We start from the raw sequence: 11,356 nt of genomic DNA on the forward strand, positions 1-11,356 counted from the left end.
CCAAAGAAATACAACCGAAGACAGAATTAGAAAATTGGAAGACAGCTCTGAAGAAATTATTCAGAGCATCTTTCCAACAGATAAAAAGGATGGAAAATGGAGAGGCACCCGGCTGGCTCAGTTGGAGGAGCATGCAACACTTGATCTCAGGGTCATGAGTTCAAGCCCCTCAGTGGGTGTAGAGATTATTTAAAATAATAACTTGTAAAAATTTTTTAAAAGATGGAAGATGCAGAAGGGAAGACAGACATAGAAAATATATTTTTAAAGTCTAACATATGTTTTGAGGCACCTGGGTGGCTCGGTTGATTAAGCATCTGACTCTTGATTTTGGCCCACCAGGTCGTGATCTCACAGTCATGGGATCAAGCCCCTCATTAGGCTCCATGCTGAGTATGAGCCTGCTTGGGATTCTCTCTCTCTCTCTCTCTCTCTCTCTCTCTCTGTGTCTCTCTCTCTCTCTCAAACAAAAAAAAACATTTAAAAATAAAGGTCTAACATATGTTTTATCAGAGACTCGGAAGGAGGAGTGAGAGAGAAGAGGGCAGAGGCAACTCTGAGGATGCAGTGAAGGTCTGAAAAGTGGCCCTTGCAGCACTGACCACGAGTAAAAGGTCTGCTGAAAAGAAACAGACGGTCTCCGTGCGTGTGCCTAGTGCTGGGTTCTTCCTTCCTCCCCGGAACTGGAGAAGCAGAATCAAAGGGCTGAATTGCACCTCCAGTCTCATCCTTGGCTACAATATCCACTTCACCCCCGTTGTCTTTTTTCTTTTTTTCATCTGTTCCCAGCAGGTCCTTATTCTATACGTGAAAATTAAAAAAAAAAAAAAAAAAATCCAGTGTTTATTTTGGATGTTACCTACATGGCAGACAATCTTTAGGCAAAAAATATATAGTTCTCTGAATAAGAAAGTGTTTTCTTTTTTCTGGCATTGTTGATGTTAGAGACATCTGGGACAGGAAACAAACCCCTTTGGAGTCTGAGTGGCAGGCCTGTTGCCAGTGATTGTGCAGTTTGTGCACTGCACAAACGTACTGATGAGTACTTGTGTGCAAAACAGGAAACAGTCCTGCCCTGGGAAAGTGCAGCTCGATCATAGCTTGTGGAGCACGTTGGCGTGGAAGGTGCCCTCCTGCAGACACAGTCCCTACAGTCAGAGGACACGGTGTGACCAGCAGAGCCATGGCTGGTTTTCAGACCCCACCCTCTCAAGCTTTGTGACACCAAGGTGCTCCTCCAAGCTATGATCGAGCTGTACTTGCCCAGAGCAGTATTGTTTTCTATTTTTCATAAAAGTTCTCATTCATTAAAGGGGCACTACCAAACGGTCCACTGGAGAAATGTCTAATAAAAGATAAACCCCAAAATATATAAAGAACTTATCCAACTCACCACCAAAAAAACCAAATAACGCAGTAAAAAAAAAAAAATGGGCAGAAATCATGAACAGACATTTCTCCAAAGAAGATATCCCGATGCCCAAGAGACACATGAAAAGATGCTCAACGTCACTTGTTATCAGGGAAATGGAAATCAAAACTACAATGAGATATCACCTCACAGCAGTCGGAGTGGCTAAAATGAAAAATACAAGAAAGAGGAGGACCTGGGTGGCTCAGTCAGTAGAGCATCCAACTCGATCTCATGGCTGTGAGTTCAAGCCCCACACTGGGCGTGGAGCCAACTCAATACCAAAAAAACACAAGAAACAAGTGTTGGTGAGGATGCAGAGAAAAAGGAATCCTTGTGCACTGTTGGCAGGAGTGGAAACTGGTGCAGCCGCTGTGGAAAAGGGTACGGAGGTTACCCACAACGTTAAAAATAGAATTATTCTATGATCTAGTAATCACACTACTGGGTATTTACTCAAAAAATACAAAAACACTAATTCGAAGCGATACATGTGCCCCTGTGTTTATTGCAGCATTATTTACAATAGTCAAATTATGGAAGCAGCCCAAGGGTCCATCGACAGATGAATGGATAAAGAAGATGTGATATAAACAGACAAATAGACAGATATAGATAGATAGATAGATAATGGAATATTATTCAGCCATATAAAGAATGACATCTTGCCATTTGTAATGACATGGATGGAGCTAGAGAGTATAATGCTAAGTGAAGTAAGTCTGAGGAATTCAGGTACCATATGATTTCACTCATATGTGAAATTTAAGAAATAAAACAAATGAACAAAGGGAAAAAAGAGAGAGAGAGAAACCAAGAAACAGACTAACTATAGGGAACAAACTGATGGTGCAGAGAGGAAGTGGATGGGAGATGGGTAAAATAGGTCAAGGGAATGAAGAGTACACTCACCATGATGAGCCCCGAGTAACATATAGAATTTATGAATCACTATATTGTACACCTGAAACTACTATAACACTGTATGTTAACTACACTGGAATTAAAACTAAAAACTTTAAAAAAGAGGGGTGCCTGGGTGGCTCAGTTGGCCAAGTGTCTGACTCCTGATTTCAGCTCAGGTCATGATCTCATGGTTTGTGAGTTCAAGCCCTGCATTGGGCTTGACACTGACAGTGCAGATCCTGCTTGGGATTCTCTCTCTCTCTCCCCGCTTTCCCCTACCCCACTAGCATTCTCTCTCTCCCTCTCGCTCTCAAAATAAATAAATAAACTTAAAAAAACTTGAAGAAAGATGAATCCATTCTCAGTTGCCTCACAAGGGCAAGCCAAACTAGGTAACTGTGTGTGTGTGTGTGTGTGTGTGTGTGTGTGTGTGTGTACGTGGTAGAGCATGGCTTGTCGAGGAATTAATGCCCAGGTTGACCTGGCACGAAGGGGCCTCCTGTGATGCAGGGCTGTCCTGGTCAACTGAGATAGTTGTTCACCCTGCTTTTGGGAATTCCCGCAAGTTGGGGAACCGTGGACTGCTATTACATGAAGGACTGAAATTCCTAGCGTTTCCCCTTTCTCTTCCCCTGCGGTTCCCATGCCTCGTGCTGACCCTTATGTTTAAAGCGTACAGGCCACGTCACAGAGGGAGGAAGTATGAGTATGCATCTCCTGGGGATGTTCCAGGGTCAGCTTCGTAGACATCTTGGTTGACGTGGAAGGTTATTTCTTTTCTCCCCACCCAACCTTCCCAAAGGTGCTGCCTGACTTCTACTCATTATTTCTTACTCTTTGCACTGTTCTGTTCTCTTTTCTCTAACTCGATCCTGCACGCCTTCAGAATTTCTCTGCTCTTTGGGTCCCTGAATACAAAAGACCCCTTTCCTAATCTGATCCCTGGTCGACCTCTGAGCTTCCGGTTGTTTTTTTAAATTGCCTTTCTCCCTCCTGATTATAAATATTTGTTGTAAAATATTTAGACAGTACAGAAAAGAATTAACAGTTTATTGTACTACATTTCTTACCAGCATTTTTTCTAAGAATATTTTTATATACTTTAGAACAGACTGTATAATTTTATATTTGGATCTTTTTTAAGCTTAACATTGAAACATAAACATTGTATTAAAATGCTAAAAACATTTTCCTATGACAGTCACATCAGCAGGCGGGCAGACTAGGAAGGCACAGGCTTTCTTTCACCCAGGGAGACACAGAGTTAACTACATGTATGGGCCAAAATACCTCTAGGAGAACTGTACAGACCAGCTAAAAGCTACAACACTCAGGCCCCTGTAAAATCAAGAAAGGACTCCAGCAAACAGGGGATGCTACAATATATAAAGAACTCCTATAACTCAATGACAATGGCAAACAACAAAAATGGAAGGAACTGGAATAGACATTTTCCCGAAGATGATACACAAATGGCCAAGAAGCATATGAAAAGATTCTCAACAGCACTAATCATCAGACAAATGTGAATCAAAACCGCAGTGAGATGGGGCGCCTGGGTGGCTCAGTCAGGTAAGTGTCCAACTATTGATGTCAGCTCAGGTCACGATCTCACAATTCATGAGTTTGAGTCCCGCATCGGGCTCTGTGCTGACAGTGTGGAGACTGTTTGGGATTGTCTCTCTCACTCTCTCTCTCTCTTTCTCCCCCTCCCTCCCTCATGTTCTCTCCCCACCCCTCACCTTTCAAAATAAATAAATAAACATTGAAAAAATCCATAATGAGAATGCAAACTGGTGCAGCCACTCTAGAAACCAGTAGGAAGATTCCTCAAAAAAATGAAAATAGAACTACCCTACGACTCAGCAATTGCACTACTGGTATTTAACCAAGGGATACAGGTGTGCTGTTTTGAAGGGGCACGTGCAGCCCAATGTTTATAGCAGCACTATTGACAATAGCCAGGGTATGCAGGGTGCCCAAATGTCCATCAATGGATGAATGGATAAAGAAGATGTGGTGTATATATACAATGGCGTATTACTCGGCAATCAAAAAGAATGAAATCTTGCCATTTGCAGCTACGTGGATGGAACTAGAGGGTATTATGCTAAGTGAAATTAGTCAGAGAAAATACAACTATCATATGACTTCACTCGTATGAGGACTTTAAGATACAAAACAGATGATGAACATAAGGGAAGTGAAGCAATAGGGAAGGGAACAAAACATGAGAGACCCTTAAATATAGAGAACAAACAGGGTCACTGGAGGGGTTGTGGGAAGGGGGATGGGCTAAATGGGGAAGGGGCATTGAGGAATCTACTCCTGAAATCATTGTTGCACTCTATGCCAACTAACTTGGATGTAAATTAAAAAATAAATAATTTAAAAAAACCAAGTCCATTTACTAACCACTTGGCCTGTTATAGCAACCCCTTCTAGGCCTGCTCACTGCCTTCCTACCGCTTTGAACAGTTTTCCCCTACGTGTAGAGTTTATTCTGTAATCAGCTACCAAACTGTCCTACCTTGACATCCTTGTTAGAACCAAATTTAAGCGTTTCATCCACCATTGAATTGTTTAAATACTTCTGGTTTTTTGGCATGCTTTCTAACATGATTTTGTATTTTTTCCCAAATATAAGTACTTTCAGTACTTAACACTTTGATTTTGGCCCAGTAAAGCTGATATCAGACTGCTGACCTCCAAAAAAAAAAAAAAAAAGACTGTTAAAATTGTGACTCCAAAGAACTTTCATTTATGCGAGTTCTAGCTATTGATGTTTACCATATTAGAAATTAAAACAGAAATGTCTTGGGGTGCCTGGGTGGCTTAGTCGGTTAAGCATCCGACTTCGGCTCGGGTCATGATCTCATAGTTCGTGGGTTTGAGCCCTGCGTCGGACTCTGTGCTGGCAGCTAGCTCAGAGCCTGGAGTCTGCTTCAGATTCTGTGTCTCCCTCTCTCTCTGACCCTCCCCTGCTCACACACACTCTCTCTCTCTCTCAGAAATAAATAAANGAAGAAAGATGAATCCATTCTCAGTTGCCTCACAAGGGCAAGCCAAACTAGGTAACTGTGTGTGTGTGTGTGTGTGTGTGTGTGTGTGTGTGTGTACGTGGTAGAGCATGGCTTGTCGAGGAATTAATGCCCAGGTTGACCTGGCACGAAGGGGCCTCCTGTGATGCAGGGCTGTCCTGGTCAACTGAGATAGTTGTTCACCCTGCTTTTGGGAATTCCCGCAAGTTGGGGAACCGTGGACTGCTATTACATGAAGGACTGAAATTCCTAGCGTTTCCCCTTTCTCTTCCCCTGCGGTTCCCATGCCTCGTGCTGACCCTTATGTTTAAAGCGTACAGGCCACGTCACAGAGGGAGGAAGTATGAGTATGCATCTCCTGGGGATGTTCCAGGGTCAGCTTCGTAGACATCTTGGTTGACGTGGAAGGTTATTTCTTTTCTCCCCACCCAACCTTCCCAAAGGTGCTGCCTGACTTCTACTCATTATTTCTTACTCTTTGCACTGTTCTGTTCTCTTTTCTCTAACTCGATCCTGCACGCCTTCAGAATTTCTCTGCTCTTTGGGTCCCTGAATACAAAAGACCCCTTTCCTAATCTGATCCCTGGTCGACCTCTGAGCTTCCGGTTGTTTTTTTAAATTGCCTTTCTCCCTCCTGATTATAAATATTTGTTGTAAAATATTTAGACAGTACAGAAAAGAATTAACAGTTTATTGTACTACATTTCTTACCAGCATTTTTTCTAAGAATATTTTTATATACTTTAGAACAGACTGTATAATTTTATATTTGGATCTTTTTTAAGCTTAACATTGAAACATAAACATTGTATTAAAATGCTAAAAACATTTTCCTATGACAGTCACATCAGCAGGCGGGCAGACTAGGAAGGCACAGGCTTTCTTTCACCCAGGGAGACACAGAGTTAACTACATGTATGGGCCAAAATACCTCTAGGAGAACTGTACAGACCAGCTAAAAGCTACAACACTCAGGCCCCTGTAAAATCAAGAAAGGACTCCAGCAAACAGGGGATGCTACAATATATAAAGAACTCCTATAACTCAATGACAATGGCAAACAACAAAAATGGAAGGAACTGGAATAGACATTTTCCCGAAGATGATACACAAATGGCCAAGAAGCATATGAAAAGATTCTCAACAGCACTAATCATCAGACAAATGTGAATCAAAACCGCAGTGAGATGGGGCGCCTGGGTGGCTCAGTCAGGTAAGTGTCCAACTATTGATGTCAGCTCAGGTCACGATCTCACAATTCATGAGTTTGAGTCCCGCATCGGGCTCTGTGCTGACAGTGTGGAGACTGTTTGGGATTGTCTCTCTCACTCTCTCTCTCTCTTTCTCCCCCTCCCTCCCTCATGTTCTCTCCCCACCCCTCACCTTTCAAAATAAATAAATAAACATTGAAAAAATCCATAATGAGAATGCAAACTGGTGCAGCCACTCTAGAAACCAGTAGGAAGATTCCTCAAAAAAATGAAAATAGAACTACCCTACGACTCAGCAATTGCACTACTGGTATTTAACCAAGGGATACAGGTGTGCTGTTTTGAAGGGGCACGTGCAGCCCAATGTTTATAGCAGCACTATTGACAATAGCCAGGGTATGCAGGGTGCCCAAATGTCCATCAATGGATGAATGGATAAAGAAGATGTGGTGTATATATACAATGGCGTATTACTCGGCAATCAAAAAGAATGAAATCTTGCCATTTGCAGCTACGTGGATGGAACTAGAGGGTATTATGCTAAGTGAAATTAGTCAGAGAAAATACAACTATCATATGACTTCACTCGTATGAGGACTTTAAGATACAAAACAGATGATGAACATAAGGGAAGTGAAGCAATAGGGAAGGGAACAAAACATGAGAGACCCTTAAATATAGAGAACAAACAGGGTCACTGGAGGGGTTGTGGGAAGGGGGATGGGCTAAATGGGGAAGGGGCATTGAGGAATCTACTCCTGAAATCATTGTTGCACTCTATGCCAACTAACTTGGATGTAAATTAAAAAATAAATAATTTAAAAAAACCAAGTCCATTTACTAACCACTTGGCCTGTTATAGCAACCCCTTCTAGGCCTGCTCACTGCCTTCCTACCGCTTTGAACAGTTTTCCCCTACGTGTAGAGTTTATTCTGTAATCAGCTACCAAACTGTCCTACCTTGACATCCTTGTTAGAACCAAATTTAAGCGTTTCATCCACCATTGAATTGTTTAAATACTTCTGGTTTTTTGGCATGCTTTCTAACATGATTTTGTATTTTTTCCCAAATATAAGTACTTTCAGTACTTAACACTTTGATTTTGGCCCAGTAAAGCTGATATCAGACTGCTGACCTCCAAAAAAAAAAAAAAAAAGACTGTTAAAATTGTGACTCCAAAGAACTTTCATTTATGCGAGTTCTAGCTATTGATGTTTACCATATTAGAAATTAAAACAGAAATGTCTTGGGGTGCCTGGGTGGCTTAGTCGGTTAAGCATCCGACTTCGGCTCGGGTCATGATCTCATAGTTCGTGGGTTTGAGCCCTGCGTCGGACTCTGTGCTGGCAGCTAGCTCAGAGCCTGGAGTCTGCTTCAGATTCTGTGTCTCCCTCTCTCTCTGACCCTCCCCTGCTCACACACACACTCTCTCTCTCTCAGAAATAAATAAAACATTAAAAAAAAATGGACTTGCTAGAACTGCCACTAAGATGGGAGTAAAGGCCAATGGGATTATTTAGCATCTAGCGCCACCTTGCGGTAGCATATCCAAATCCCAGCTTCTTTTGAAGACCCTACGCTTAAAAATGACAGGTTTCTGGAAGAGAAATTGGGATTTAATAATAATGGGAGAGGTTATTTTCTTGGGGAATACAAACTAATAGAAATAACTAGCACTTGGCTGGCACATTTTAGTGAACAAAGCACTCCCAAGTGAGTGCTGCTGGCAGCACTGTAGGTGGCAGGAGCTCAGCCTTACAGATGTGAAAACTGAGACTCTGAAAAGCTGGTGACTTGTGTGGGCCAAGTCCTGGACTTTAACCCAGATTTCCAAACTCCAAACCACGTGATATAACTTTATTAGTATTATTTAGGTAGTATATCAAATACTCAAAAGAAATACCTAGTACTGTATAGTACAGTATAGGGTATTGTATAGTATGTATACTATATAATATATAGTATAGATATTATATATATAGTGTATATACTATACAATATATAGTATAGATGTTATATATATATACTATATAGATAGTATATATACTATACAATATATAGTATAGATATTAACTATATAATACTATGGCACTTCTATGATTTTCTACAGCACTGTTAACTAGTACTCACTACCTTTCTGGAGCTGTTTTCTGTGTGTGAAGACAAGGCAATGCTGGTGAACTCTTTGTAGTCTATGATTCAACTAATGCAGTTAGTTTTGTTACTAAACTGTGGCTTTGCTTTCCTGGGTCCCTGGAGCCCAAACTGTGGAAAACCCTGCTGCTCTACCGCCTTAACCTGTGGTGCAGTGATAGAGGCTTGCCTAGGGAGAATCAACAGGAAGGCACAGAGCGGTGGGACTGAAGCTATGTTTTTATTTTGCTTAGCCTTATTTTTGTTGGTTCTTAATCTAATCCATTAGATCATAGCTAAAACTCTGATGGACTATGTCACCTCATTCAAGTAGTATACTTTATAGCCAATATAGTTTATTGTAAAGATTTCATTTTTAAGCAATCTCTACAACAAATGTGGGACTCAAACTCACAACCCCGAGATCCAAGAGTCGCATATTCCATCAGCTGAGCCAGCTAAGTGCCCCTACACCCAATGTATTTTAAAGTAGGGTTGCTGAGAGGTTACCTTGCTCAGTATCAAAGTTGGGTATGTTTTTAGGCCAACTTTAAATATTCCAAGTGAAAATATTGCAGCCTTTCATTTACGGGGTAGGACTTGGGGGCCATAATTGCTCCTGTGGATGGAGACAACTCCAAGTTGTGTTTGGAGGAAACTGTCAGTCTCATTCATGGGTGTCCCCTCAGTCAACTACTAGTAAAGGAAAGGCCTTTTCTTACAGCCAGGGTCCTCATCAGCCTGCTCGGCTTTCTTGAGAACGTCTGCCTTGGGTCAGCGCCCTCCAGTAGCATGCTTCTCAGCAGTTATCCCCATTTTACAAATGAGGTTCAGTGAATGATGAGGTCACAATATCAAGTGACTTCTGGTAACAAAAGCCCATGCTTCCCCTACTATCCTACACAGCTCCCTACTTTCTACTTTAAATACCCTGTTTTTATTAGCTCAGCCACTGAAACCCAAGCGACACTGGTCAAATCTCACTGAGGGAAAGACTTCTGTGGAAGGGGTGTCCTGGGGCTGAAGCTGGAGTGGGTTTCACTTGGAGAAGGCCTAGAGGAAGGAGCCCTGGACCAAAGTGGGGAGCCTGCGGCTGGTCCTGGGCCAGGCTTGACCCAAGATCTAGGAGAGGGCCCACGAGCCCTGCAATAGATCCATCTATACTAGCTGATTCAAAAGAAAACACCACTGCAAAAGACAAACTCTGTACAATTCCTCATCGATTTTACTCTCACAGAAGAGCCATCTCAGCCCTCAAGAGAGTACAAAAAGAGAAGCAACAGACCAACAAGAGACTGGGGCTCCTCTAGCTTCCCCTGCCCCGTCCCCAGAGGCCCCTCCCAAGAAGTTGGGCCCAGAGGGCAGGATGCCAGCCAGCACTCTGCCTGAGCCCGACGCCTGCCCCGCTTCTCTCCAGGAGCCAGGCGGCTTGATTCCAGTCGTACAGACCAGCTAAGACTATTATGCAGCCCGTTCCCGCCAGAGACCTCCCTCCTCAGATATTCAAGGGCCTTAGCTTGCTGCAGATGCAGACCAGTCAACGGACTCTAGACAAATGTTTTCATAGACAAGCTCTCTGCAGAGGGGAAACATGAAGGCTTACAGCGTCTCTTGTTAGCGAGCCAACAGCACTTTGCTTTTATGTCACAAAGGAAAAGGCATTATTTGGGAATGCTCGGGAAACAGGTCAGCAGACCAATATAAGGATTTTCCCAGATGCCACTGCGACACTAGCTGTGTGATTTGGGCCATGTAGGTCATTTACCTCCCAAGCCACTGCTTCATATCCCAGTGGGGACTTGGGTCAGTCCATCCACCGTCTTCCTGGAGAAGCTGCATCGGGTAGATGGCCTTCCCCTCTCTCCCTGGGGCAGTGTGGCCGGGGCCTGGCTCAATTACAGAGGGTCTCAAGAATTAGGCAGGGAGCCGTGGTGGGTTCTGAAGTCCCAGCAAAAGCTGTATTTGTGAAATACTGGTCTCAAAGAGGCACATAAATGAACTGAAGCAGAGAAAAATGGGCAAATATGAGACACTGGAAAAAAAGAAGAAAAGAACAATCCTTCAGGCTAAAAATACATCTGGATGTGTTATTTTAGTCTATTTGGCCTCATTTTTCCACAGGAACGCCTGACATGCTGCCTGGGGCACACTTACAAGCGCACATGAGTGACGGCAAGGATCTCATTAAGTACTTAGGCTTTCCCCTTCATGGAGTTTCAGTCAGACAGCATGGCTACACTCCATTATACCATCAAACTTTCTTTACTTTTCAGGTCTGGAAATTTTATTTGCATTTCTATAGTATACACACACACACTTGCTACTTTTTTTTTTTTTTTTTACAAATAGTTTATTGTCAAATTAGTTTCCACATAACACTCAGTGCTCATCCCCACAAGTGTCCTCCTCCATGCCCACCCCCCCTCCCCCCACATCCATCAGTCCTCAGTTTTTGTCAGCATTCAAGTCTCTCATGGTTTGCCTCTCTCCCTTTCCCCCACCATTTCCGCCCTTCTTCTCCCCCTTGTTCCTCCGTCAAGTTCCTCCTAATCCTCCTATACGTGCAAACATATGATATTTGTCCTTCTCTGCCTGACTTATTTCGCTCAGCATAACACCCTCAAGGTCCATCCATGTTGCTACACAACACTTG

Source organism: Hyaena hyaena, unplaced genomic scaffold (genome assembly GCF_003009895.1).
Source record: "Hyaena hyaena isolate Hyena2069 unplaced genomic scaffold, ASM300989v1 scaffold_210, whole genome shotgun sequence".
Lineage (NCBI taxonomy): Eukaryota > Metazoa > Chordata > Mammalia > Carnivora > Hyaenidae > Hyaena > Hyaena hyaena.